This window comes from Poecilia reticulata, chromosome 23, assembly GCF_904066995.2.
Source record: "Poecilia reticulata chromosome 23, P_reticulata-male-v2, whole genome shotgun sequence".
Lineage (NCBI taxonomy): Eukaryota > Metazoa > Chordata > Actinopteri > Cyprinodontiformes > Poeciliidae > Poecilia > Poecilia reticulata.
Window position 1 is genome coordinate 4,893,262 of NC_088852.1, and position 26,488 is coordinate 4,919,749.

At 39.5% G+C, this 26,488-nt stretch overlaps 1 protein-coding gene across 6 annotated transcripts in view; it reads left to right on the forward strand.

The window, feature by feature from the left end:
• syt1a (synaptotagmin Ia) overlaps positions 1-26,488 on the forward strand; it is a 160,581-nt gene that overhangs the window by 88,340 nt on the left and 45,753 nt on the right. The window contains exon 1 of one of the 6 annotated variants that reach the window (XM_081603837.1): positions 7,277-7,297. The exons of the other annotated variants lie outside the window; for them this stretch is intronic. The gene's annotated coding sequence lies outside the window, so the exon portion shown is untranslated. Of the gene's footprint in view, positions 1-7,276; positions 7,298-26,488 lie in introns of those variants that run through there. 6 annotated transcript variants of the gene reach the window in all.

A 26,488-nucleotide genomic window follows, 5' to 3' on the forward strand; every position in this document is an offset into this window, starting at 1 on the left:
TACTTTGTCTGATTTTCACTGGAAACGAAGCTGGAGTTTGTTGCTGGAGCTTGAGGTTTAAGAGCTTTTTCAGGGAGCTGAATTGCACCTTCGGGGCACTTCTTTTCCTTCTTTTTTTTTCCGAACACACCAGTCAGATCTGTGACAGCGTCTAACCTCAGGCTCTCCACTGCACCCGTCTCTTACCCCACCCAGCTTCTCCCTTTTGGCCCATCAATCACTCCGGCCTGCATCACGCTCTAGTAAGCTTGACTGGCACTAAGGAGTGAATCTGGCTTTGCCGACGTTGGGTGTGTGGGGCTGTTTACATCCCCATATTTCTGTTTTCCTCCTGGAAATGTTCTGAAAGTAAGCAAATGACTCAGGATTACTTTAAAGTTCCTGATCAGAGCAGCTCTTTGATTCTCATAGATTTATCTCATCCTCCTACCTTGATCTTTATCCGCTCTTGCTCCGTATAAAGGCCAAGAGGCTGGTCACATCAGCTGGTCAAGGACCGTCCTTGTCAGGTCATTTGCCGTATAAACTGCCCGTCTCCTTTGTGCCTTTAGTGCTCACTCCGTATCCGTTTATTGATTTCAGCGCTGATCCCTTTCAGGCAGGCCTGAACGTGCATCTCAGACTCGGAAAACATCCCATCATGTCGCTCTGCTCATTACAGCATCTGAGCGGCATCCTTCTTTGTGTCGGCACGATGAGCGGTGACAGCACTCCGAGTCGTGTCCTTTTGTTGTGTTGTGGGTTGTTGTGTTTACTGGAGTGAACTGGGAGCCGTTTGCAAACCAAAGGCTGAGCTGTAAAGCCGAGTTAGGTCCAAGGTTGAGCGCTGACCCAATGTTTTTTTTTCTTCTTCTTCCTCACACCACATGGCTCGCTTTTTTTTCTTTGAATCAATGACCCAGAAAGGCACACTCCCTCTAAAATCATTAAACGCATCATGCATTTTCTCCTTTCTGCTCATGCCTGATTGATAACGAGGCAGTAATGGATGTTTTTTTTTTTTTTTTTTACTAAAATGATAATTAAAATGTTGTGGAAATCCAAACTAGATCATTTCAGGCCTAGACTGTTAATTTTAATTTATGAGCCAGGAATGTCTTGAGAGGGTAATGAACAGCATGGCCGTCCACATTTATAAACCAGAGTAAATTAGAGCTGTGACAGCCTCTAATTAAGTCTCAAGTCACAGCGAATGATTATTTTGCTGTTTTGTCATGGAAATGCGGAAAGCAAGGACAGAAATAAGGAGACGTAATTGGAGTGACACACGACAGGATGAAGACAAAGTTCAGCAGGGAGGTTGAAATTGAAAGTTTTGACTCTTTAGAGGAGGTGGAAAGAGGATGAAGGTTTTTTCTTTTGCAGAGGCACCAGATGGCCCATCTGCTCCTATTCTGGCCAAGAAAGGCTCTTTGGTTTCTTTTATCCTGCTTTCACAGCGTTTGTTCAGTCTTTCTGGATGACTCCACACCCACCTGCACTCTGGTTCGCCTTCTTGTCCCTCACAGTCATTTCAAGACATCAAACACCTTTCCACTAACAGCGTGGAAAGGTACAGAATTTGATTTGATGATGATAGAAAAAGGAACATTTCCATACTTAATATCCTATTATTCCTCCTGTCTGCAGAAGAAGCCCAAATAATCACCCCTCCACCACCGTGCTTGATAGTACAATATGTTCCTTTGATATATTGCCTTGGCATATTTAAATTGTGGTGCCGTACTTCTTCAGACGCATTTGATGAAAGAATTGCAGACTGAGTAACTTTGGCCTTTTAAGCCTCCTCAGATTGATGGACAGCAGCTGATTTTCTAAATCACTGCTGATGTCTCTGCTTTTTGGTAATTCCTTCAAGCACCCTTACAGGCTTTAGAACAGCAATCTGACAAAAAAAACGTAGGCTTTTAAGAGCTTCAGACTTTATGATGACTAATTAATCAAGTGGATTTGATTAGAGGCACCTGGCCTCAACTTTTCCTCTTAATTCTTACAGAATAGGTTCTTGTTCTTTAAAAAAAATCAGTTTTTCATGCAGCTTTTGCTGGTTCATTTGCTGTTATACATTCTGCTAGCAAGCAGCTTTTTAAATTTGGTGTTATCTCTCTGACCATTTGCGTCGTAATACCAATATTTCAAAACTTTTTGTTTTTTGCTATGGCTACAGCAAAACCAAAGTCAAAAGTCAGGTCTTCTGTGGTTGACTTGGGTTTAACATAAAACAAGAACAGCAACCAAAAGAATTGGACCAAAACTTGACCTGGCTTATTGGATATACGGGATACTTTTATGGGTGTTTATATAAAATTGTTCTGGTATTAAAAGGTTCATTCTCATCTGACCAAAATATTTCGTTTCACTTAAGATCTCAGGAACATTTGGCAAACATCTTCCATTTATGTTTGTGATGGTAGGACAGAAAAAGCGTTTCTCTGGCATGCCTCCCAAACATCTGATCTCATAAAAACCAGCCATAGACATATTAAAAAAGTTGCTTACCAATCTAATTAACTTGACAGAAATGTACTGGGAAGAAATTCAAACTGATTAAACTAATAATTTGTTATTCCAATAATTATAATAAATCTCTCCTATTATAAAAATGAAGATTGTATTAAAAAAAGTTCAGAGTGAGATTTTAAATTGCAATAAAACACATTTTATTGCTGTTAACACGTGTGAAAAACAATAACCCATAAAAAAGTTCATTTTTAATAATGTGGAAAGAAAAAATGCAATATGTATTGAGTCTCATTAAATAATAAGTAATACAGAATACATATTACAAAATAACACAGCAAGATGTTGGTTTAAAACGGATACTTTGCTTTAAATTATCATTTTTGAGCATTTTACAGACATTTTCTCTCTAAAAAGGACTCGCATCATACAAGAAAAGATTTTTTTTTAATGCTTAACCTTGCCCCTCCACACAATCTCTGTTCATGACATGTTCTCCCTTGAGACGCTTTAATAGAAATGGCCCATTAAAAAAAAACCTGTCCGTGGCTGTATGACTAATATAAGCCATCCCGTGTTTGCAGCTGTTAATTTTTTCCTCTAATTTGAGCAAAATCTGCTCAGTTGGAAGCAGTTTCTTTTTCCTGTTTTTATTTATTAACCTAACATGTGGCTTAAATATGTGACAAGCTAAGAAAAGGTATCCTAACACAAATCTGTTTAGAAATCTGTCCCTGCAGTGTTTGTGGGCTGGAACATCTGTTATGGCCTGTCATTCTAAACATGCGCCTATAAGTTCAGTTCAACATGGAAACAGAGATTACGGGCAGGCTTATTGTATACGAGGAGAAATTCTGCAAGTATTTCAACATGCAAACTATTGAAAAGTGAGATAAAACAGAGCACAGGTTGTGTTCCTGCTGCTCAGATAGTCTATTAAAACTAAATGTGCTTCTCTTTGCTTAAGAACAAGAAGCCCCGTCTTACGGATGGATCCTGTCACATCTCTATTTTAAGGGTGGCTAAATTTTCTCACTAATTCCCAATGTTCTGAAATGTGTAAGAGACGGCTTAACACCGTGCACCGTCTCCGGTTTCCATGACGACCGTGATCCCTGTATAATAATCGGATTCCCGCCGTAGCTGTTAAAACACTCGTTCCCGCTCGATCTTGGCAAATAGCAACAAGAAAAACAGTGATGAGGAATCTTGACGGTTCTGGTAAACAATTCTGTGAAGGTCTGACGGGTCATACCTCAACACGTCTATTCATAACCACAGTGAGGCTATGGTTTTGAATGAAAAGAAAGATTTCAGATGTGCATTTTGATTTAAGAGGAACAGAAGGGAGAAAATGAAGACTGCATTGAACAAATTAAAAACATTTAAAGAGATTTTTGACAGTTATTTATCCCTGGATTCAGCTCCTTTTTGCTTTCAATTCAAGTTCAAAAATACTTTCAAAGAGTTGTTGTGCATGGTGATTATGTGGACAGAAAGAATGTCTGGTAGCAGTCAGTCTTGCAGTGAATCTGAAGAGACCTCTGACTGAAGACTGTTGCTTAATCATAATAGATTCATAATTATTAGGACAACAGAGACGATATTCCACAGTGACGCTGTAAGTTGTTGCTAATCACTGCTAATTCTCTGCTAATGTCAAAATGAGGCGGTAGCATAATTTTGCTAAACAGCGTGTTTGTTTAAAAGCAACAGCCTGAATGAAAAACCAACGCAATCCAGTGGAAAGTAGCTTAGTTTGAAATAACACATTGAATCTTTTGTGCCTCTTTTAGCTTCTTGAAACATACAGCTGGTGCTAAAAATGGTTAATTTTGAGTATTTTTCTCTGAAAACTTCCACACTGAGGATAGTTGTTAAGTATCAGTATTTACTAATTAGGAATAAGTGGAAATTTTTAATTCCCAACAGCATGCCATTGTTGTAATTAATACTCTGGGTTCATTTTTGCACAAACTGTAGCTTATAATAAGTAAATGGATAAAAAATAATTAATTTTCTTCGTTAATGTTCTTATGAATAAAACATAAAACATTAATGGGTATTGCTGGAAACTGGGCACCAAATGAAATTCCTGCCTAAATCCTTGGGCTGCATCAGTTTTTTTTGCACATTACATTCGTTTTAAATATGATTTGAAATTTGACAGAAATACGTGACTTGTTCTGCATATTGTGTTCACATCCAGCTCCGCTGTACCTCCATGTTGTGCCTCAGGGTAGCGGTGCTTACTTGAGTTGTTTTTAACCTTGGATATTAAATGTGAAAGCACCTGAACACATTTGTGGAGGAATAACAGACGGTGTCATGACAGTAAATATATTGCAGATAATGAAAATGGGGCATCCTTCAGAGTACGAAGAAGCGACTGTGTAAGAGACATCCACCCAGGTTTAATTGCATCCTCCATTTCCAGTCTCTGGGTTTTGTTTTGTCATTTTTTTCTGTCTTGCTTTATATCTGAGAGCAAAGGAGCTGACTCCATTAATTCTTTTCACTGGCACAGTCTTCGCCTTTCACATTTATCTCCAGCTCAGCGTATGACAACTATAGATCCTCTCTCCTTTGCACAAGACAAATGACCTTATTACCAAGGCGGACCATTCAAAATAGGATCATGTGAGGCATGGCGAAATGCTTTTGAGAACGTACAGAGCAGCTCCGTGAGCCGTGCGCCGTTTCTCTGGGAAACCATCAAAAGACCGTTTTACAGACCAAACGAGTTTTTAGAGCTTGTTTGGGCTTTCAGCTCGCATCAAGAGGCTCATCCAGAGCCAGCGTTAAAGTAGACAGCAGGCTCTTTCTCTGTATAATCCAATACTGTCCAGACATTTCTAAAAGACTCCCTTCAGCAGAACACAATTGTTTTACCACAATGAAGTTTTTGGTTTACTGACAAACATAGGTGCTTGTCTTGCCCGTCACTTTGTGTGTAGTTTTTAATGTGTTTGCATGCACTCTTTCCCCTCCATATGTTGTCATAGCACTGAGGGCCAGAAAGATAGGCCAGGCACGCAATGTTCTCCCTAGTGGGAAATTAGCGTCCTCATGCATAATTGCAGGATAAGATAGCAGAGGCAGGATGCATTTTCCTCAGTTGTGTACATTATCTACACATCACTGTGAGGAACTTTCTTTGCTGAATAATTCATGCTCACAGCTGTTTGTGCAACAGTTAGAAACCAGGTGAGTCCAAGCAAGTCAAACAAAAGACGAACCAGAGCTGTTCTCGTATCATTTCTTTCTTTTTTTTTCTTTAGAGATGAGTGGGAGATAAACAAGGCCACTGTGTGTAAGTGTCCAATCACAAACCATCAAGGCTAAACCATGATGGCAGATATTAAAAGCATGACTGATGGGCTAATAAACCTATCATATTTGTGTCAGTCATCCAGAATGGGCTCCCTGTCCTCAAAGTGGTTTCACTGGATTTGCATAAATTCAATATTCCCACACAGATCACCTGTTACCAAAAAAAAAAGATTTTTATTAGTTTCTATAAACCTAAACAATTTACCCCATATTAGAAAATTACAAAGGGATTTTAAAAATATTTTCTAAAGATTCTAACAGCATTTCTTTGCCAGATTTTTACATTTAGAGATTGAAATACATCTCATTCTCATCCTTTACAAAATAGCTGAAGATCAGTCAGATTAGATGGATCTGTTTTCATATTTTCTCTCATTTGAATGTCGGTTCGAACTTTGACTGGGCCATTCTAAAAAATTTCACTGTATGATTAGGCTGTATGAAGCTTCCCATCAACTATAATTAGCTTATCCCTCTGAGCTGAAGAGAAGCATTCCCACAGCATGATGCTGCCACCATCAAACTCTTTGCAGCCATTACTGGTTTTGTTTTATTTTTATTTTTTTAGAAATGGCCTTTATGCCAGTTCCCAATCTCTGCTAATTGGGAACTGGCATCATGCTGCCACTGCGATGTGATACCATAGAGGTAATTTGCTCAGTGTTCATTTTCCACTCCACTCTGCTTGTCTGGTTGTTTTTGATTAGAGTGCATCCTAATTGGTGTACCAGCAAGACAATGGTTTAAATTTTTAGGCAAATGATCTGTATTTCTTACAGATGCTGGTCATTTTATTTGGACCCAAACAAGAAATTTTAAGCTCTTCTTTTTTACATTTTTTTGGAGGACAAAAATTCTGATTACTTGTAATAGCTACATCAACTCTTTGTTGAATTTTAAAGAAAACTAAAATGGTTTAGAGAACCTGCCACTTATTTCTGAAATTTCAGATGAACAACTTGGCAGCAGCGTTCAGCGCGCCTCTGTTTAATTACTTCAGTCTGAACTCGATTTTCTTGGCACATTTCTTTTCAACACTTCTGACTTAAAAGTGAAGCACTTGTGGTGATAACTGCAATTTTTGAGTTGGGAAGCCAACATTGAATACTGAACGCTCGAAAGTGGCTAAGAAAATATGAAAGTAAAATTACAGTGCAGAGAAAATGTTTCACTTTTTCCAAGAACCGCCTTTAAGTTTTTTCCATCTTGGCACCCATTCTGGGACGCAGGAGTGCAGATTCTGTGAAGAAGGAGTAAAATGGAAACCCTGTGCATGCAAGCATCTTCAGCACAGCTTGTTGATACCACAGGTTTAGCCTAACTGAACTTGTTCCCGCCTGAGTGACTCGTCGAATCATTCATCCTGGCTCTTTGCCCCTCAGGTGAGCTGCGCTCCTCACTCGATGTTTATGCAGGTTGTCAACATTTGACAGCGGACGAAACAGGGCTGGCAGTTGGTTTCCCCTTCGCCTGATCAGCGTGGACCGTTGGCCCACAGCTGAAGGTCAGAGGAGGACACACACAAACACAGCAGCACCCTGAGATGCATGAAAAATTATCCATTTGAGAGCAAAATCTATCATTGAATAAGAAGTATCAGGATTTTTTATTAGCTTTCATTTAAGTTTTTTATATAATAAAACACAGTGGCGCAGTTGGTAGAGCTGTTGCCTTGCAGCAAGAAGGTTCTGGGTTCGATTCCCAGCCCCGGTCTTTCTGCATGGAGTTTGCATGTTCTCCCAGTGCATGCGTGGGTTTTCTCCGGGTACTCCGGTTTCCTCCCACAGTCCAAAAACATAACTGTCAGGTTAATTGGCCTCTCCAAATTACCCTAGGTGTGTGTGTGTGCATGTTGTTTTCCTGTGTCTCTGTGTGCCTGCGACAGACTGGGACTGTCCAGGGTGTAACCTGCCTCTTGCCCGGAACATTAGCTGGACATAGGCACCAGCACCTCTCCCGACCCTACTAAGGGACAAGGGTGTAAAGAAAATGGATGGATATAATAATAATATAAAATTAAACTTTTCCCAGTCTTTTTCCCAGAAATCAGTCATTTTAGGTTGTTTTTGCTGGGCTGCAGGAAATTCTTTGAAATATTTCCCCCACATCAGTTCTTTTTACAGCTCACAAACAGACTACACAGCTGTTTTGTCTCTTGAACTAGAACCAAATGGTTGTCATTTCCCACTAACAACTCCTATTTTTCTTTAAATGCCACAGAAATGCATTCAGCTGGAGCTAAACGGAGAGCAAACACTGTCAAATGTTGTGATTCTGCTTTCCTCCCGGCTGTTCTCCTTTTGAAAATCAATATTTCCACGTTGCTTCTGTAGATTTTTTCCACAAGATAAAACCATAAGAGCAAGTTTGTCTACCCAAGGTCAGAAATTCAGTTTTTTCTGATACTTTTTAAAGCAGTAATGAGTGGCGTCTTTTTAGAAAGCTGCAGTTTCAGCTTTAGTTTCAGTGAGAAAGATTTTTACCCATTTAAATGTTTACATTTGCTTTTCTCCAAATCTAAAACGTTTCATTTTGTAAAATAAAATGAGTATCAGGCAAATAAATATAAAAATCATTTTTCAGATCACATCAAAACCAAACTATCTGTATGTGAAAGTATTCTTAACTGCGATTAACCACATTTTCTTTTGTTTCATTTCACTTAAACACACCCAGGCCTTAAACTACCAGATCCAAATCATGCTGCTGCAAAGACATGGCCAGTTATTAAAGTTTCAGGGAAAATCACTCTTTTTTTTCCATAAGTAACAAAGTCTTCAAGTATATTTAATATTAAAATTGATTTTATCTGAAACATTTCAGTGTGACAAAGTAGAAACTGAAGGAATTTGAAAGAGCTGGAGTGGTTTTATAGTTACATTTAACTGAGCTGCTTCTAAAAATTTTAATTCAACTTTATCTTAAAGACTCAAATACATGCAAAGATTAATCTAAATATTTTAAACATCTGCTAACCTGACAAGGCCTGTTGATTTGTTTTTGATAATCATGATTGAAAACTGTAAGGAGTTTTCCTAAGCCTGCATAAAAAAGTACAGAATAGAACAACAGAGAATAATTGGAAAGGAATGGAAAAGATCCAACATAAAACTTCTGGAATCTTCCAACAATTTGAACTATTTATGTCGATTTAAATGAGCTCAAGCAATTCTGACATAAATATCCTGTTCGAACAATGACTGAAGCTTCTTGATGGCTACAAAAAGTGAGTATTTGAAGCAATTAGCCAAGGAAAATTTAACCGTTGCCTGTAAAATGGCATAGAAAACTTATTTTCCTGAAGCTCCCTGAGCCTCAGCAGCAAACTCTTTCTAAAACAACTGCTATGTCTGATTTTGAAAAGTTTCCAGTTTCCAGTTTTTGCATACATTTCTCACTCTCTGAACTGCTTGTGCTGTGGAAAAATGTCTCCCCTGAACAAGTAGGGATATTTCTCCACATTCCCACATGGAAAAATGAACAGCTTGTTCAGTCAAGGGCTATCAGCTGCAGATGGCTGAAGACAATAAACATGATCAAACATGGAGGCTGGTATTTTGAGGCCTAATGCTTAAAGATTATGTAATCTGGCTCTTTTTTTTTCTTATTTTCTTCCCAAAAGGATCTTGAAAACTTTTACATCAATGTGACCTTTCATTTCAGCGTATGATTAAATGTCCTGATTCATAACTTCCTTTCCAACCATAAACAATCTAAGTTGTGTAATGAGATGTGTGGGCTGCCCCTCACTATTAATGGCTTCAATAAATCACCTATTTATCTGAGCTGACGAGTGGTGCTGAGTCTCAGCACTTCCCTCTCCCAGCAGCAGCCACCTTCAAGCCATCCCGTCCTGTAATCTTGATTAATTCTGTTTACCTTGGAGCAGTCATTATAGAGAATGGCTCCTATGATTTCAGCAGACTTCTTGTTTTGTAGGTTGGAGGTTGACCTCGATGTTGTTTGGCTCCTCATTTCCCTCCAAGGTTACTGGCTTTTGTCGATTTGAAACGGAGTAAAAATGTTGGCTTTCTGCGCATTTCTTGGATTCTCATCTGCAACACAAACAGCGTTACATACGGTACAACTTTTTAACATTTTGTCACGATACAAACACAAACCTTATTACATTTATATGCTTATATTATGATTGTGAAAAGTGTTCCCTTCATTTATATCCAGCCCCTACATAAAACCCATTTGCCTTCAGATGTTGCACAGTTGATAAACGAGGTACATTTGTGTCTTATCTTTCTAAATCCAGCTGTTCTGTGAAGACCTGAGATGTTTGTTGAACATCACAAAAATCAAGAAATACACCAGACAAGTAATGAAATTAGTTATAAAACAGTATCCCAAGCTTTGAGCTCCTAAAAGAGAGCAGTTCTGAATGGTATGACCACAATGTTAGCAAAACCATTCAAACTGAAAAAACTGATCAGCGATTTCTCCAAGTATTAGCAAAGCTGTCAAAGGTAACTTTGGAGGAACTGCAGAATCTCTTGGCTTCATAAATATTAACTGTATTTATAAATATTACCACTGTGGAAATGGAGCAAGAAGAAAGACATTGTTGGGGGGAAAAAAACTACTTGCAGGATGCAAGTTTGCATCTCAGCATTTTAGGCATTCCATATAGAGAAGATGGTTGTTTACATTCCCATCTACAAGAAGAATGAAGTATGTTAATTGCTTGATTGACTTTATTAAATCAACACTACATCCAGCATAAAAGTAGGCAGTAGCCTGTGTTTGTGAGACATTAAACTTGTATGTGTGCTGGTTTGTGTGTTTGTATGCAGAACATTTTTTGAGACAGAAAATAAGCACAGCATAGCATTAGTTTGAGACTGTGGGAATGCTTTTTATTCAGCAGAGACAGACGAGCTTCAACTAAGTACAATCAGGAAAAACAATCACAATTATTAATTGTTCAGTTGGTCTTTCTTCAGAAGGGAATCTGAAGCTGATTACAATTGATGGGAAAATGGATGGAGGTGAAAAGATGTCATTGTTGGGAAAGAATGCTGAGGGTTCACCTTCTAGAAGCACAACAACGCTAAGCCTTTATTGGAATAGATTAGATCTATGGCTGGACTTAAAAATATAAATTCACAGACAGTTTTTCTCCAATCTGACAGAGTTGGAGCTGAAAATGGACAAACATTTCAGCCTGTTATTAGACATTTACACAGCATTGATTCCAAGGCACGGAATACAGATGCACACCACACTTTAGAGATTTTGAACATCATAATTTCCCTTCTACTTACAAGAAATGTTCTGCTTTGCATCGATCAGTTTCCTTTTCAATGCAGTATAAAGTGCTGTATGTTACCAGGTGGATTGTTGTTGCGATGTGCCGTTACAATTTGAGGAGGAAGATTTCTTTAACATGCAGATTACAGCAAAGATGACACAGCATGCCACTTTCCCCAAAGTCTGAGACATGAATAAAAATCATGGCAAATGGCTCTGCCTGCTCTCCATCTTTGCGTCTCTATTTGCCTAATGATCATGCAGGAGAGGGTCCCACTCCAGCTACAATGCTGCCTGATTGTATGGTCCTCAGCATTAACAGAGATAGCATGTGCAGTGGGCTTACTTTCCCCCCCATCAGGTCATAGATGATGCCTCATTCTGCGTTCACTTTGTCGTTTTACTACCTTTTTCTCACAGGTAGATAAATGGCTGAAACAAATCTGTGCACTTTGGTGCTGTTTAGCTCGGTTGGATGAAGGTCAGCGATTACGTCTGATTTTGTGTTTTGACAGAACGATTCTCTGGATGTAGCGAGTGCAAAAACAAATAAAAATCGATTGCAGATAATTCTGTGGCTGCAACACTTATCAAGCAGTAATGAAATAAATTTGGTATGGGAGGTGATACATCTCTTTATCTTTGTTAGAGCTGGGCGTAATACCAGCAGCAGTCCCACGTACTCAATTTGCTCGAGCAAAGTTGATTACGTTCTACATGGTTGAATGTGAAAATTTTATGAGCTCTTGTAGAGTTTGTTGCAACAGGGGGAACTCATCTTGCTTCAAAGTTTCCCTCCACTTTTACTTAATACCTGAAGATCACAGCGCTTCTAATAGTGGACTAGAGATGAAGGAGATGGAAGAAAAGCAGGAAAAAAATGAAAAAGCCACCCCCTTCCACACTGATCTCAAATGGAGCAGTGTAATAGAGCAATTTCAGCTCTGCCTGGAGCAAACTAGTCCCTTTATTCACATTCTCTGGTCTCTTCCTCTTTGGCTAGATTGCCCCCATCCCCTCCACCCCTCACCCCTTGTAAAATGGAAGAGGTGGTGGAGCTGTAAGCCGTACGGGAGGCACAGCAGGGACAGAAACAGAGCCCACATTAAGGACGTTACTGCTGCGTTTATATGCATTGTTCGTTCTGCGGGCTCCCAGGGTGCCGGACCTTGTGCTCCAAGGTGACAGTGGCTTTACTGAAGAAAGACCTGGCACACACTTACAGTATATGGGTCCCCCTGGTGGAGTACTCGAGGCCCAATCACATGTGTAGCTAAACTAATCCAACCAAACTGACTATATTTTGGCCTTCAGGCCATGTTGATGTCATCTATTTTTCCCTAAATCCTTTTCCTTGAACTACAGGAAATTTTTTACTTAGCATAATAGATCTTTTTTTTAGAACAGTTGTTTCGAGTCAGTGATTTCACAACCCTCTGGCACACGCAGCCTAGTTATTAACAGTTTTACTGGTCTTGTTATTGCTGTCATGGCTCCATAAAACCAAGTCTGTCACGGTTTTGTGCTTATGTGCCTATAGGAATAATTTGAGGCATCGGATTAATATTACAGCTCCTGCATAATGCCAGAGGCAGTTGAAGCTCTAGGCTATCATGTTTCAGTCTGTAAGGCATACATTGAGTTAGATTTCAGCATATAGTTACACATTAAGAAACAGATCGCTGCTCTGACGCTGCTCCTGTTTGATTTGAATCAGATATGAGGGAGTCAGCATAAAGCACAATAAAGCCCAAAGGGGCTGGATGTAGCAGAAGGCAGCAGAGGCACATCTGCTGTATGAGATATGACATACGCAAAAGCCACATGGCAAGAGACGCCATCGGCGAGTGCAGCAAAGCAACTGTAGCTAAGTCAGGCGGCGTCTGACATTAATCGACGTAAACCAGTGGTCACAAAGACAGGATGGTAAAATCCGATTAAAAGAACCAAAAATGTCAGGTAGGAACATGTCTTAAATAGTTGGGGTCTCCAGTTTCTACTGTTGACTTTGGATCAAAAATGTAGCGATTGAGAAGGGTTCTAAATGTACTAGAAACGTAATTATTCACTTATCTGGCTCATCTATTAAAAATCAGTTAGGAGGAGTGAATTATCATTGATCAGGGAGCTTGAAAATGACAAAAATGGATTATAGAAACTTTTTTTTTCTTTTTAAGTGCATCTGTGAGAACCTGGCAAATCCAGAACTCAGAGAAAAATTGTCTTCATCCTTTCCACATTAAATAAAAAAACAACAACATAAAAATAATAGTTACATTTATTAAAATTCCCTTAAAAAGTGTCAGGGGTCAGCTTCTCGCCGCAGCCTCCTGAGTGCCGTAGATAGGGAGCAGCCATGAGGATTTGGACAGCAGGCTGTTGTGTGCGTTGACCTCAACCGGACGCCAGAGTTTGGCTCTGCACGGTGCCAGTCAGTCGGCCTCTTCTCTGTCTGATCGGATTGGGCCGCTTCTGAGAGACACAACTGTTCATCGGAGCCCAGTGGGGACCGACTGGCATTCTGCTCGTGCCAAACTGGCCCTCTGCTAAGATGTCCCACCAGTCCAGCTCCACCTCCCAAATCTCCTGCTGTTTACAAAAAACAAGAATTAACACACCAACCCATTCTCCAGATCGCTACCTTTCATTATCCAAATTACCAAATTGGATCCACGCAAAGTTAATTTTAAAAGCTGATTTAAATTAGCAGTAATCTCAGTAGGAATATTCAAGAAATCAAGCCAAAATGAGCTAATTTGGTGCATCAGCTAACTACAGTTTGTTCTGCCTTTCATTTAATTTATTTACTCCTCATGCTTTCTCGCTTCTACAGCGACGTCTCCTTCAGCGCTGTTAAGACTTCTTACTTGTGTTTGTTTTGCTGCTCTGTCAGGAGAAATGAAAGGCATCAGGGTTGTTACTGGGGATGGATGTCAGAAAAGATTCCACAATAGGAACAGGCGAGCCGCTGACATACTACGCTCCATAAAAAGAACATAATTGGCTCCCTAATTGCTCTCAGAGGCATGTATCACTGCCCCAGCCAGTTCTTGGTCCTGACTTGAGCCTCGGTACAAGTCCGGTGTCAGACTGTGTGATCTGACCTGAACCCGAGAAAGACGAGAGGCAAAAAGGATCTCTTTCTTCTCCTGACGGGGGGCGCAGCTCTGTTTATTGGCCTCAGGGGGGCGCTTGCTTCCCCAGCCAACTATCCCATTTGATGAGCTGTTATTACACGGACATGTCACATAGCATAATACACTTTATTTGATTACTTGGAAGCATTGCAGGATGTTTTTGTCATGTTACAACCACAAGTTTGAATCTATTTTATTTTTATTTTTTGGAATAGACCAATGCTAAATGGTGCACAATTGTGTTGTGGGACTCATTTAATTTTCCTTATCTTTTAAAAATTAGGTTTTGGTCCCTTCTGATCAGATCACCTCCTTGCTTTTCCTTCTGTGTGGAATTTGAAAACAACAATACTTCTTATGTCTTCCTTTCAGCATAACCATAATCTTGCATTCTTCCAAATGCAATATATGTTGAGTTCATGTTTGTCTCTTGTTTCGTCAGATTCTTACACCCGAGCTGTGGATCTTTGTAGTTCCTCCAGAGTTGATAATGACGATGTTCTCTACATCTGCTCGGTATCCCATGTCTCATGTTTTCAAAATGTCTCACTAATGAAAGAAATAGAAATTAGATATAGATCTGACTTATGTTCCAAAGCCTCATAAGGACTCAAATGTAACTCCTAGACTTTTCATATCGGACGTGGTTTCTGGGCAAAAAGACCGCAGGTGTTTGCTTTGTTGGCTGACTGATCTGGTACCCAGAGGAGCTGGGTATGTCCAGCAACTGACTGTCATCCAGGAACATTTGTTCATCTCCAAAACACAGCAGTTGCTCTATTACTTTCATTTTTAGATGCTGCTTTGTCCAAATTATGAATAATGAAGACATAACACAAATACAAAAATGAGCTTGTTTCTTTCAGCCTTGGTCATCTTCTCAGTGATCAGTCTGGAGGGTGATGACCTCCTGGCCTCCTCCTGGTGCCAGCCTGGCATATAATTACAGGGAAAATACCTGCTGAAGATAGAAAATTGTTATTTGATGAGCTATAAGCACAACACCCCGATGAGTTCATGGCAAACTTTGCACACTTCAGGCACACCTTTATCCATATTAACTCATGTTTTGCTTTTGTTCACTTTGTCATATCAGCTATATCTCCACAGCTTGGATATTAGACTCTGTATGCAGTAAATACACCAAACACTACTGAAATAGAAATGTATACGGTAATCCTAGGATTCATAAGTCCCATGCTGATTGTCGGGTAGAAGAAATAACAACATAGACAAAAGACTTGAGTGTTTTCAATGTCTGTTTGTCATCTCTCTGCTTCAGCCAGTCATCTGTGAAAGCTTTTGTTCCGCGTCTGAGCAGGAAGAGTCCATGTGGACTCTCCATGTTTGCTCTCCTGAGAAGACGCAGCTGTGGATGAGAATCTGGTGAAGTTGGTAGACTCTGACTCATGAAGTAGAGGTTTATTCAGGTGGAGATTTCATCAGCCCACGTGGAATTAACACTTTGTGGTGAAACTGGATGTTTTTGGTGTGTGGAATTGGAGTGATCTACTCTGACAGATTGGTGTGTCAGATGCAGTTCTCTGAAAAGTACACAGATTGAAGTTTACTCAGACAAATGCTGTCACTAAGCTTTTTAGGAGGCCAAAATAACTTAAATTGTTGTGAAACCCAGCTGGCAAAACAAAACGAAACATGGCAACAAGCTTGACTTTGGGCCAAAGATATACACAGAGCTTTATATGAGAAATAATGAAAGATTAACTTTACTGAAAATTGTGCGTTGATTGTAAAACAGGGGAACAATCTGAAATTTTCAGAGCAGCATTTCCTTTTTCAAAGGTATAATTTTCTTTGATTAAGTTAGTTTTAACAAAAACTCATAAGTAATCAGTAAAGTTAGGAAAAAGAAGATGACAATGAGTGTTAATAAAAAAAATAAAAAAAACTTTTAATCTGCTACCTAAAAAGCTACAAACTTCACTGTTTTGTATCTTGTCTCTGACTTCACTAATTTCCAGAAAGAAAAACCGGATCTTTTCTGATTATTAGGCATTGAATCATCCAAGGACCTTCTTTCTAAATAGTCTACCTTTGCACAACCAAACCGTTTTATACATCTTGTCCCTTTTGACAAATCCCACTACAGAAATGTGCCAGAGTTTAGTTGACATCACAGAAACTGCAGCAACTAAGTTATTAGTAATAGGGACATGCTTGCTTTCAGACACACCCTACAGACCTCATTTATTTTAATCACAGGTCCACACAGTACCCAAGCTCCAGTGATGCATAACTTGGACATGGCAACATGGAAGCTGCACCGCTGGCTTGGCTTCAACAAGCCACAATTATTATCACAGGAGGGCTTCTAGAGGTGGAGGGGAGGTGGCTGCTGTTGCCTGGAGGTACCATTACAACAGCTGTTTATGTTCGAGACCTTAATGGTTGTACTGGGCTCATCGTGATTATGATGGTGTCTCTAATTGTCCAAACCAGTGAGCCTGTTGTCGTGGAGCTGCAAAGGGTTAGAGGTTAGTAGCTGGCTGTTGTGCAGTGATTAATCTTTGTGCATTTTAATTTTGTGTGCAAATAATGTGAAGCTTGTGTCTGCGGATTGAAGAAGATGGGAGGAAGAGAAGAGAACAGGAAAAAGTCACAGCTGGTGCTAAATAGAGTCATTAATCACTTAATTGATTAATGGTAATTTGGTTTGCTGCTTAGTGATGTGTTTGAAGCCACATATTCACAAACTACTAGAAATCCAAGCTTAAATCTTAAGGGACGATTTTCTATTATAGACGTCCAGTTTAATAATTTGCTTTTTTATTTATTGATCATTGGAGCGAACCAGAATCTCCTGTCTGGTGATGAGACAGGAATCCTCATACAAAGCCATTATTCCCCATCTTCATCCACTGTTTACCCTGCAAACCCCATCTCTGGGTTTCATCTGTGCAGGAATTGTTGTGATTTTATCCTGCGTCATTCCAGAGCAATTTTCAGTTCAATTTTTACCTCTCCTGTTATTGCTCCATCTCATCCTACTGTCCATACTGAACACAAATCTCTTTAATGGCATTCACTGTCACAGTAAACTGTCTGCCACATGTAAGAGTCTATTGGCAAAACCTAATAACCCATGTGTTTTATTTACCTCCCAGTTATGAAGATTGTATATCAAAGCAGTGCAGAGAATTGTATCTGCAACAAGTACTTTAGTGTTATGTTTTTTTCTACCCGATGCTCCGTATCTCTGGAGCTTTGCTCCACCTGCGGTCAGGCTGATAACGACGAGTTGCAAATGAGTGAGCCTCCTAAATGAGAAAATCAAAACTCATGCGAATGCATTGTCAGCCATGCCTGATGACAAACGATAAGCCTAAAGAGGTCTGAACACTGTATGGGCACAGTGTTATCTGCATCGGCTATCAGCACTGTCAATAAGTTCTCTCACCTCGAGACAGCCTGCTTTGGGAGGCTGTGGTGTTAATGAATCAGTCTGACACTTGAGGATACGTTCAATTGAATAGATTATGTAAAATGACATTTTCTTCAATATTTTCTTAGTTCTTTTCTACACCTTTGAATTACAATTTAGTGGATTATGAAGGACACCTAATATGGTCTTCTATTTGAAATGATAAAATGACTATGTGGTAATTTTATAAGACCTTAAGATATGGAGTTAAGATAAAACCCTAAATTAGTGAGAAATTTAACAGCTGCCATCTTGGTGCTAAGAAACGCATCACATCTTCCGGCAAGTTTATAACTAGCATTGCAGCTAACATAGCAAATCAGGAATGAACAACCTATTTTGCAGGTGGTCATAATGTAAGAAAATATGTTTGACCTAGTTAGCGAAAAGATTCTCCTACAATATTTCTGAAACTGAAGTGATACCTACTTGGTTTGAGTGGCAAGCTACAAGAAGGCTAGCTAGTAGTTAGCTTTGTGGGATTGGCTAACCACAGTGTTTGTTCCTTTACATATTTCTTCTGTTTGCTTTTTTGTCATGCTGACATGTTTCAACTCATTAAACACACTTTTATAGCTAACAAAGATAATAAGTGTAAATGCTATAAGTAGTTTTCTAATGATGAGAAAAAGATGAGTTTCTGTCCATCAGTTTGCGATGGATAAGCTTTAGGTTATGCAGTTGGACAATGATCCAAAGCACACTGCGAAGATCCCATCTGACTCAATAAAATAAATAAAAACAGGATGGGTTACATAGATCTTGTCAAATATAAATAAACAAATCAGAGGAAATGTATATGGTGGTGCATACTTTTAACAGAACTGGTCACTTTATTAATTTGGTGTCAAATTAAGATGCTAAGGTGGCTACAAAGAGTTAACATGACAATCATCCTTTATCAGTTTCATTTTTCCTCCAGTGCTCTGCCATAATTCATTCACATCTGTTTGCAACGGCAGATTGATGACAGTTGGACCATTATTTCTGGTGAAGTATTTGTCGCCTCTAATCACACTTTCACATCCACTCTGTGGCACCTTCATCAGATTAGAAACCTGTCAGCTTCGTGTGGGTGTGCGTATTTCGAGCCGCGTGTGGAATCCAGCGACTGAAATGCGAAATCAGACCACCGATCTGTTGGAAGTGTCAATTAGATTCAAGATGTGGGTGCATGTGGTGAAGATGTCCCAAAACGAGCCGAGTTATTCCATCATTTGGACGTCGGCTGATGTTTAGTGACCCAGATTTCACCCCAGTCACCAAGCATGCGGGAGGTTTTCAAACTCTGTAATTTAGCCTGTCGGCATAAACTTTCAAAGTCGAAAAGTTGCCCGCTCTCATCTTCATTGAAGAGCAAATCTGATAAGGCAGGGCTCGTATTCCCTCCAAAAAATGTCATCTCATGTTAGAATTTGTTGTTGCTGAGCAAAAAAGGGTTTGCTGTCACACAAAATACCACCACTGAAGTACCTCATCCCCCCTACTTAAAACTTTCTCTTTTTTAAAAATGTCTTGGGTGATCTAGCTCCTGCTCATCTCTTAGTCACTGAGTGTTTAGCCATTTTCTTGTTTGAGCTAATCCACATCAGCAAGCCACACACTCTAAACACAACTAAAAGGTCAGCTGCCAAGAGCCTGGAGAGAGCACTTGAAACACCGTCTGCCTGAAGAGAACATTAAGAGCTCCGGGAATGTTTTTCTTTTCTTAAGACGATGAAAGGCAGCCGAGACAAATAAAGAGATGGAAAAACATTATCTGCTACCAAACAATCGGGGAAGACAAGTCAGTTCTAATTCATCCTAATGAATATTTTAAAATGTGGAATCTGCTGCTTCTCTGTGGAGATGTTATGCTCTGATTAGACCATGTCAGTTGGGATATCTGTGACTGAACCCTGCGGAGAGCAGGGTGCAGCAGAGGGAGGTGTGAAGGAGTGGGCGGGGGAAGAAACAAAGCTGGAGGGGGCAGGGCTAAATAAAGTCAAAGTTAAATGCAGTTTCTCATTATGCATCCTTTCACCAAGGTCAAATACTTTTTAACAGTCTTCTCAACTGTCATGTTTAAGAGCTAGTTTTTTCAGTAACATTTATTAAACAAAAATTCAGTTTACTTCAAAAAAAATTTGACTATTAGGTAAAGATTTTGAAAAGAAAACATGTGACATCAGGAATACTACTGATTGGTCAGCAGAAATTCACTGATATCATCCACAACAATGAAAAGTCAGAAAAAAGCAAAGGTTTAGGAACCTGGTTGTTCAGAATGCTGCATGTTAGAATATAAATGGAAAGTTAAGTGGAAGGAAAACAGATTTCACCAGGTCATGTTACAACCGTCTTGTTCTTTGTGTTGAGCTTCATTTAAACCAAAGGTGTCTTGAACATTTTATCTGAGCTCGGAAGAAAAAGGAGGAAAAAATACTGAACTGCTGCTCAGATGAAAGTATATTGAGCATTTTCAGTCAGAAATAAAACTCCTAGAGTCTAAAAGGAATAATGTTTAAAACTGAGTTGAATGATTTTATTTTAATAAAAAAGTTTTGTGACGGTTTGGAGAGCCATGTTGTCAGTTCATTGTGTTTTCTGCTGTCTACTTATAGCTTTAAACATACCACTATGTATGCAGATGTTTTATTTATTATGCTTTTGGAATTGTTACTGAAAATTATTTTCTTTTGTAATATCTAATGTATTGGGATGCACCTGCATAGAAAATAGAACAGGGAAAAATAGTATTTTCCTATATTAGAAATCTTAAATCAACATCCAACAGCTGCACAAACTCCTGAAGTTTTCATTTTATTCCTGTAGGAATAGCCGATGGTTAATGATAACGCTACAGTTATTTTCTACAAAAAATATACATTTATGAGCACATTCTTCTAAATTTTTACAGCTGTAAAGAGATGCATGGTTGTGGTTGGCTGACTGACAGCAAACTACATCAACTCAATGGATCAATTTCTCAGAGACAGACTAATAGAGCTTCACAGTAGGTTGAACTGACAGGAGAGTCATCCATTAATCACATTACTTTTATAATCTTGCATTAATACAGCACCCTCTGCTATTATTGGCACCCCTGTGGTTATTGCTTTTCACCATCCTGCTTGCCAGTAGGACAGCAGTTGGCTCAGAAAGCTTAGAGCATAAAGAGACAGAGATTGTTCATTCCTCCTGCTTTTTCTGTTTGATTTAGCTGCAAGTTTTGGATGCTAATCTTGTCGGAAGACCTGGTAACCATTTAAAGTTTTCCTAATAGACCTCATGTTTATATTTGAAAGAGTTCCTCACAGTATCACATATCTCTTCTAATTTCCACATCTTCATTTCATTCCAGAACCAACTGGAGTGTATTTTTCTGGCTTGCTTCCCAAGTGTTTGACATGTTCACCACGTCTAACGGTTGTAATGAAGACCTGGTGACTGCAAGATGTTGCGTTTTGCAGCAGCTCACTCTGGAAACAGGTTTTACTATCATCCTTGCTGTGCACAGTGGCATGTAAATTTTTGGTTCTCATCCAGCCTTGTTTGTCACAGTTCCAGTTGTTTTAACCTTTTTAATTAGTGATTGGAGATTTGGGTAAGAATAGGCGAGCAGCTGCTTTTTTCTGGCTACAGAATTATGTGTTTTCTTGTCTTTCTCGTTTTTTTGTATTCAAACTTTTTACAAAAAGTGCTCAAATTTTAAGTTGGGACATTTTGAGTTTTAATTACAAGATTATGCAACTAAAAAAGTATTATTTTTTCCAAGATAAAACGATAAAAGAAAAAGAGGATTAAGAATGCATGTCTTTATTCACGCTCTTATTTTTTAAAGCCAGTGGATTTCATGTACTGCTTACCTTCTGGAGTCTTCCGGGTTCAGTTTACCTTTTTAACATAAAAGCCTTGTTGCTAAATTGCTGTCTCCCCCACTCTGTCATGCTCTCAGTGGTTGCCAGGCAGTTTTTCCCTGCAGGGTGACCCTGAATGTACATACTGGCTGCACAAACAGCCTCCTTTCATCTGTATGACTCACCTACCAGTGTTTGCACCGCGGCCCCTGGCCTTGCCTCCTACATCATTCTGATTCCAGCAGACATAACTCCCCAGGCGCTGCTGTATTAGCCCTGGCCCTCACCCACCTCTGTGTTTTAACCCCCCTCAAAGCACAAACCAAAGGTGAGAGGCACCAAAGGCAGGAGGTGGGATTTGAAGATCATTCTGTCAGTCTGATAAGAGCAACAAATGGATGTTTGATCAAGTAAATCAGCGATCTGAGACACAGTAAGCCAGAGGAAACCAAACAAGCTGGTATGAGATCAATACCAAATCACTTCCTACTGATAAAATACTTCCAGTTCATGACAGAAGCTTAAATTTCCTCAGCAGTGGTGAAAAAATATCTTCACAAAAGTCAAAGCTTGGATTTCAATCCTTGCAATTTCTCCAGGTCATCGTCTAAATTGTGGATCTGCTTCTGTTTCACGTGTTGAGCCTCTCTAGTAGCTTTTATACTGACAGCCCTGTTTACGCCAATGTGTTCCTCCTTGTGATGTTTGTCACTGAACACGTCCTGCAACAGCTCAGGTGGAGTATCAGACCTCCGCAGTGCGAGGAACAAGAGCAGCTGATAAGAGCTGTTCAGATCTGGAGTCGTTCTCTCTGACAGACTACAAGCTGGATTTTTCTAACTTTCCTCAGCGCTTTGGAAACAGTAATTGAAAATGGGGGAATCTTTGTGCCTTGACTTAATAGAGCTGTTCTGGTCTTGCTGGAAAGCAGGGTTAATAACTTTTTGCAGTTCTATTACCCCCTGAGATTGGCTTCAGGTGAGTTAAGAGGCTTCACTGGACAAGGAGAAGTGGCCTAGGGGCTTCTCAGCCTCCTCTTATCTCTGCTCGCTGCAAGCAGCTAACCTAACAATCATTTATGTCACACATTATATACAGAAAGGACTCCCCTTGTGTGCATGCATGTGAGAGGACTCTGTCTTGAGGTCTTTAAACAAATGAGCGGCAGGCAGATTTCGGTGGACCCTTAACTGACGGGATGTAATTAATGTGTCACTTTGTCATTTTCCTCAAGTTACGAAGGACTGCTGGGATTAGTGCTTTCAAACTGGAGTGCAGAGGTGTTGTGAGTTTTTCTCCTTGAAGTCCATGGTGGTTTATCAGACGAATTGCTTTGATATTGGCATGTGTCGTAGCCATAAAATTGATGTTTCCTTGTTGAAGCGAAGCAGCTCTGACATCTCAACTGTTTTTCTTTACGTAGAGAAATAAAGGAACGAGTTTGTCCAGGCCACAGAGCTGTTTTTCTCTGTTTATTTTTAAAATTTTAATGCAGTAAATTGATTAAAAAGTCATATTTATTTTTGAAATGCCCAATTAAAAAGTGTAGTTATTGTTGTGCCACTTGGAGGAAAGCTGAGCTGATACAATCATGTCCTAAAGGTGGAAATTTACCCAAGTATTGTCCAGAAATATGTCTGATATTTTGCTCCATTGTTCAAAAAGTCATTTTGCCCTACTGTCCATCCGATCAGTATTTTAGGAGATTACATATAACCTTTAAAACTAGCCAATTACAAAATAACAGAACAAATAAATAGATGAAAAAATCACATTAATAACCCAGTTAAGCATTCTGTTGATGTCTGTTTGATGCATCATTGTATTATGCATGCAACATGAGGTCTAATTTGCTTAATATTTTTAATTTGTCATTCATTGTCATTACTCTGTTAGTACTCCCTTTGGATCCAAGCAAGTGTCCTTGGAATGATTATTAGTTTATCCGAATCTGCAAAGCGCCGTCTGAGTGTCTGTCAGAGGATTATGCAAAAACCATGGGAGCTCCCACACTTTTGAAGTGTAATCAAGTCTGGTTTAAAACCTCCAAGCAACTGTTGACTGTTAAATAATCAACACGGCCTCACTTACGCTCAGGAAGGCACATAATACGACTTCATTAGATTTTAATTGTTCTGAAAGAAAATTCAGTTAACGACTCGAGATTCAAATTAAAGGCGCTCATTTTGTTTACAACCATTGTAACTGAGTGAGATGCTTCACTGGTGGAGTTCATTTCATAAAAGCACTCTTTAGTTTATCATAAATATTACTAAGTAATAGGGGTTGAACGACTACATATTTTTTAAGGTCGACTACATCATGATAATTGGCGACTAGTCGACTAGTCGCGGTGACGTCACAGTGACGTAAGCGCAAAAACCCTTCATAACTACTTGGGAGGCTTTATCAGCTATTTTCATGGTAAATATTGACACCCTCTCCCCTTCTCCCGCTTTTACTAAGTCTATTATGCAGAATTAAAAGAGCAATTAACAGATAATTCTTCGTGAGCAGCGGAGAAAAGTTCGTTGCACAAAGTCGGGTCTGACTTTTTTATTCCAAACACCGGCTGATACTGATGATCTCTGGATAGCTACTGGTATAGGAGTCAAATTATCACACTGACCACCATGGTGCTTTTGGAACATCACAAACCAAATGTATTATGAACGGATCCCGTTTGGTTACAGTTGAATTCAACGAAACCAGCTGCTGCTCCTCCGCCCGATGCGCAGCAGGAAGCTCTGCTGACTCAGCAGCTCTCTAAACCGACATGCAGACGGCGGCAGACATCGCCTCTATCAGACCCTCAGGATGAAGCTTGGACTTAGTTTCCAGATGTAGTCAAATCATATTCTTATAAGAGCGTAAAGCTGCCAGGTTAAAAACTTCAATACGGAGGGTGACGCTGATCAGTTGGGTGTAGTTGAGGGATAAAAAAGACATGACATCATGACGCGCTGTCGCACATTACTCCGGTAGTTTTTTTTAAAGGATTTTTTGGCACTAGTTTATTTGACAGCAATCTGACTGTAAGGGGGCAGAGAGCGGAGAGAGGCATGATGGGCCCAGCGAATGGAGGACGGGAGTCGGACTCCTGACTACCGCGGGCTAAAGTCTCTGCGGGGCGCCGCGCTAACCACCGCGCCGCCGCACAACACCCCTATTGCGGTAGCCTACGCTGTAATTTACAGTTTCTCTTTGTTAAATTATTTACATTTTTATACAATTTGAGCTTTCTGACAAACTCACCTATTCCACCTTCTTTCATTTCCTTGGAAAAATCTGTTTTGTCATCTGATTGCGACTAGTCGACTGGCCCAGAAAAAAGTCATTGCAGAGAAAAGATTCGACTAGTCGACTAATTGGTGCAACCCCTACTAAGTAACACTACATAAATGTTATCTGAAGGATAAACTCTCAGTAAATATTTGTAAAAAGTCTCAATAAATGTATCTTTTGTTGCAGGAAGATTCTCACACTGAAATTATTAGAGAAATCCACGCTTTAATTTGAGCTGATGGGAATATATTTTGAGTTAAATTATTGAATTTAGCAAACTTGATGGAACTCTGACATTTCTGTGAAATAAATATCACTAATTAGTATCTTTTACACCTTTTTAGGTTACATAGTGTGTCTAGTCGTCCCTGACTTTCTGATGAAACACAAAAACCCATTTCAAGGTTAACAAGTGAATAAGTTTGTTTAGAATGAATGCAAGGGTCATGCTTCTTCTTTCCTACCATCACAAACCTAAAATAAAAATGAAGACATTTTCTGGAACAATGTGCTTTAATCCAATTTGGCTAAGATTGAGCTTTTTAAAAAACAAATTCTGCAGGTCTGACATGAAACTAAGGTTGATAATGTGGAAAAAGAAGTTCATTTCCACTGCTAAAAATAGTGGAGAGTCTGTAATACTGCAGGCTTTTCTTCTAAATGCATTGTGAGTCCTGTTAAAAAGATCTAACACATTCAAAATGGGTCCACAAATGGTGGCAGGAATGGATATTCAATGGCTATCTAAAGGTTATCTAATGTTAATAAGTGACAGATAATTTTGCAGTACTAAATATCTTTAATGGTGTCATATAGTGACTGGTGGAAGTTGTTTTTGTTTTTTATCCTCTTAAGCTTCAGAAGGCAACACAATAAACTTCTAAAGCTAATTCAATGAGCAGATTTTATGTTTTTGTGGTTCAAACTGTGCAACCCTTAAAGGCTGGAGGACATTAATGTCTGAAATTGCTTTAAAATCTGTTTATGTATCCCTATTTTCAGCTTCAGCTGAAAGTGTTCACTTGAAATACACGCTGTATCCTCTCAATTAGAAAAAAACTAACTTGTTTTGGCTCCATATCTCCACTGAACCAGGTTGGACTGTATTATGTTGGTACTAAATAACCGAGTGAAATTTAGCGGATAATTTTTCACGAGGTTGTTTCAAATGGCTTTAATTAGATGAATACCACTGAAATTAAACAAAGCAGAGCCTTTGTTTGCAAACCACACACACTTGTGATCATATTGTGTTGAACAAAATTAAGACCTGCTCTATTCTTCTCCAAAATCATGAGGTGTAAAACCCCACTGGGAGCTGAACCCGTCGGAAAGCAGAAAACTCTACGTGGCTCAAAACGTGAGCTAAAAAAATTATTTTAATCACATCATTTGCTCTTGATTTATTCCATTATGTGCTCCATTATCAAAATGATGATGTTCTGATCCACACTGGTGAGATGGGAATCTGTTGGTGCGGGAAACCAGGGAGCTGGTAGGGGGAAAAAAACATGAAAGGATGATGAAGGAGATGGAACGAATGATAGAGGGAGAGGAGGAGAGCGAGCAAGCTGACCCAGTTTGTGAAGGGAAGAGAGAGGTGATGGGAGGGAGCTGTGTGCCAGCTTTTCCTCTGTGATAGGGGACCTGCTGGGCCATCTGGCGGCCCTTTAATTGGGTTGGGGTTTTACACCTGAGCGGCACGCCTCCAAAAAGATGGCTGGTGCAGAAAA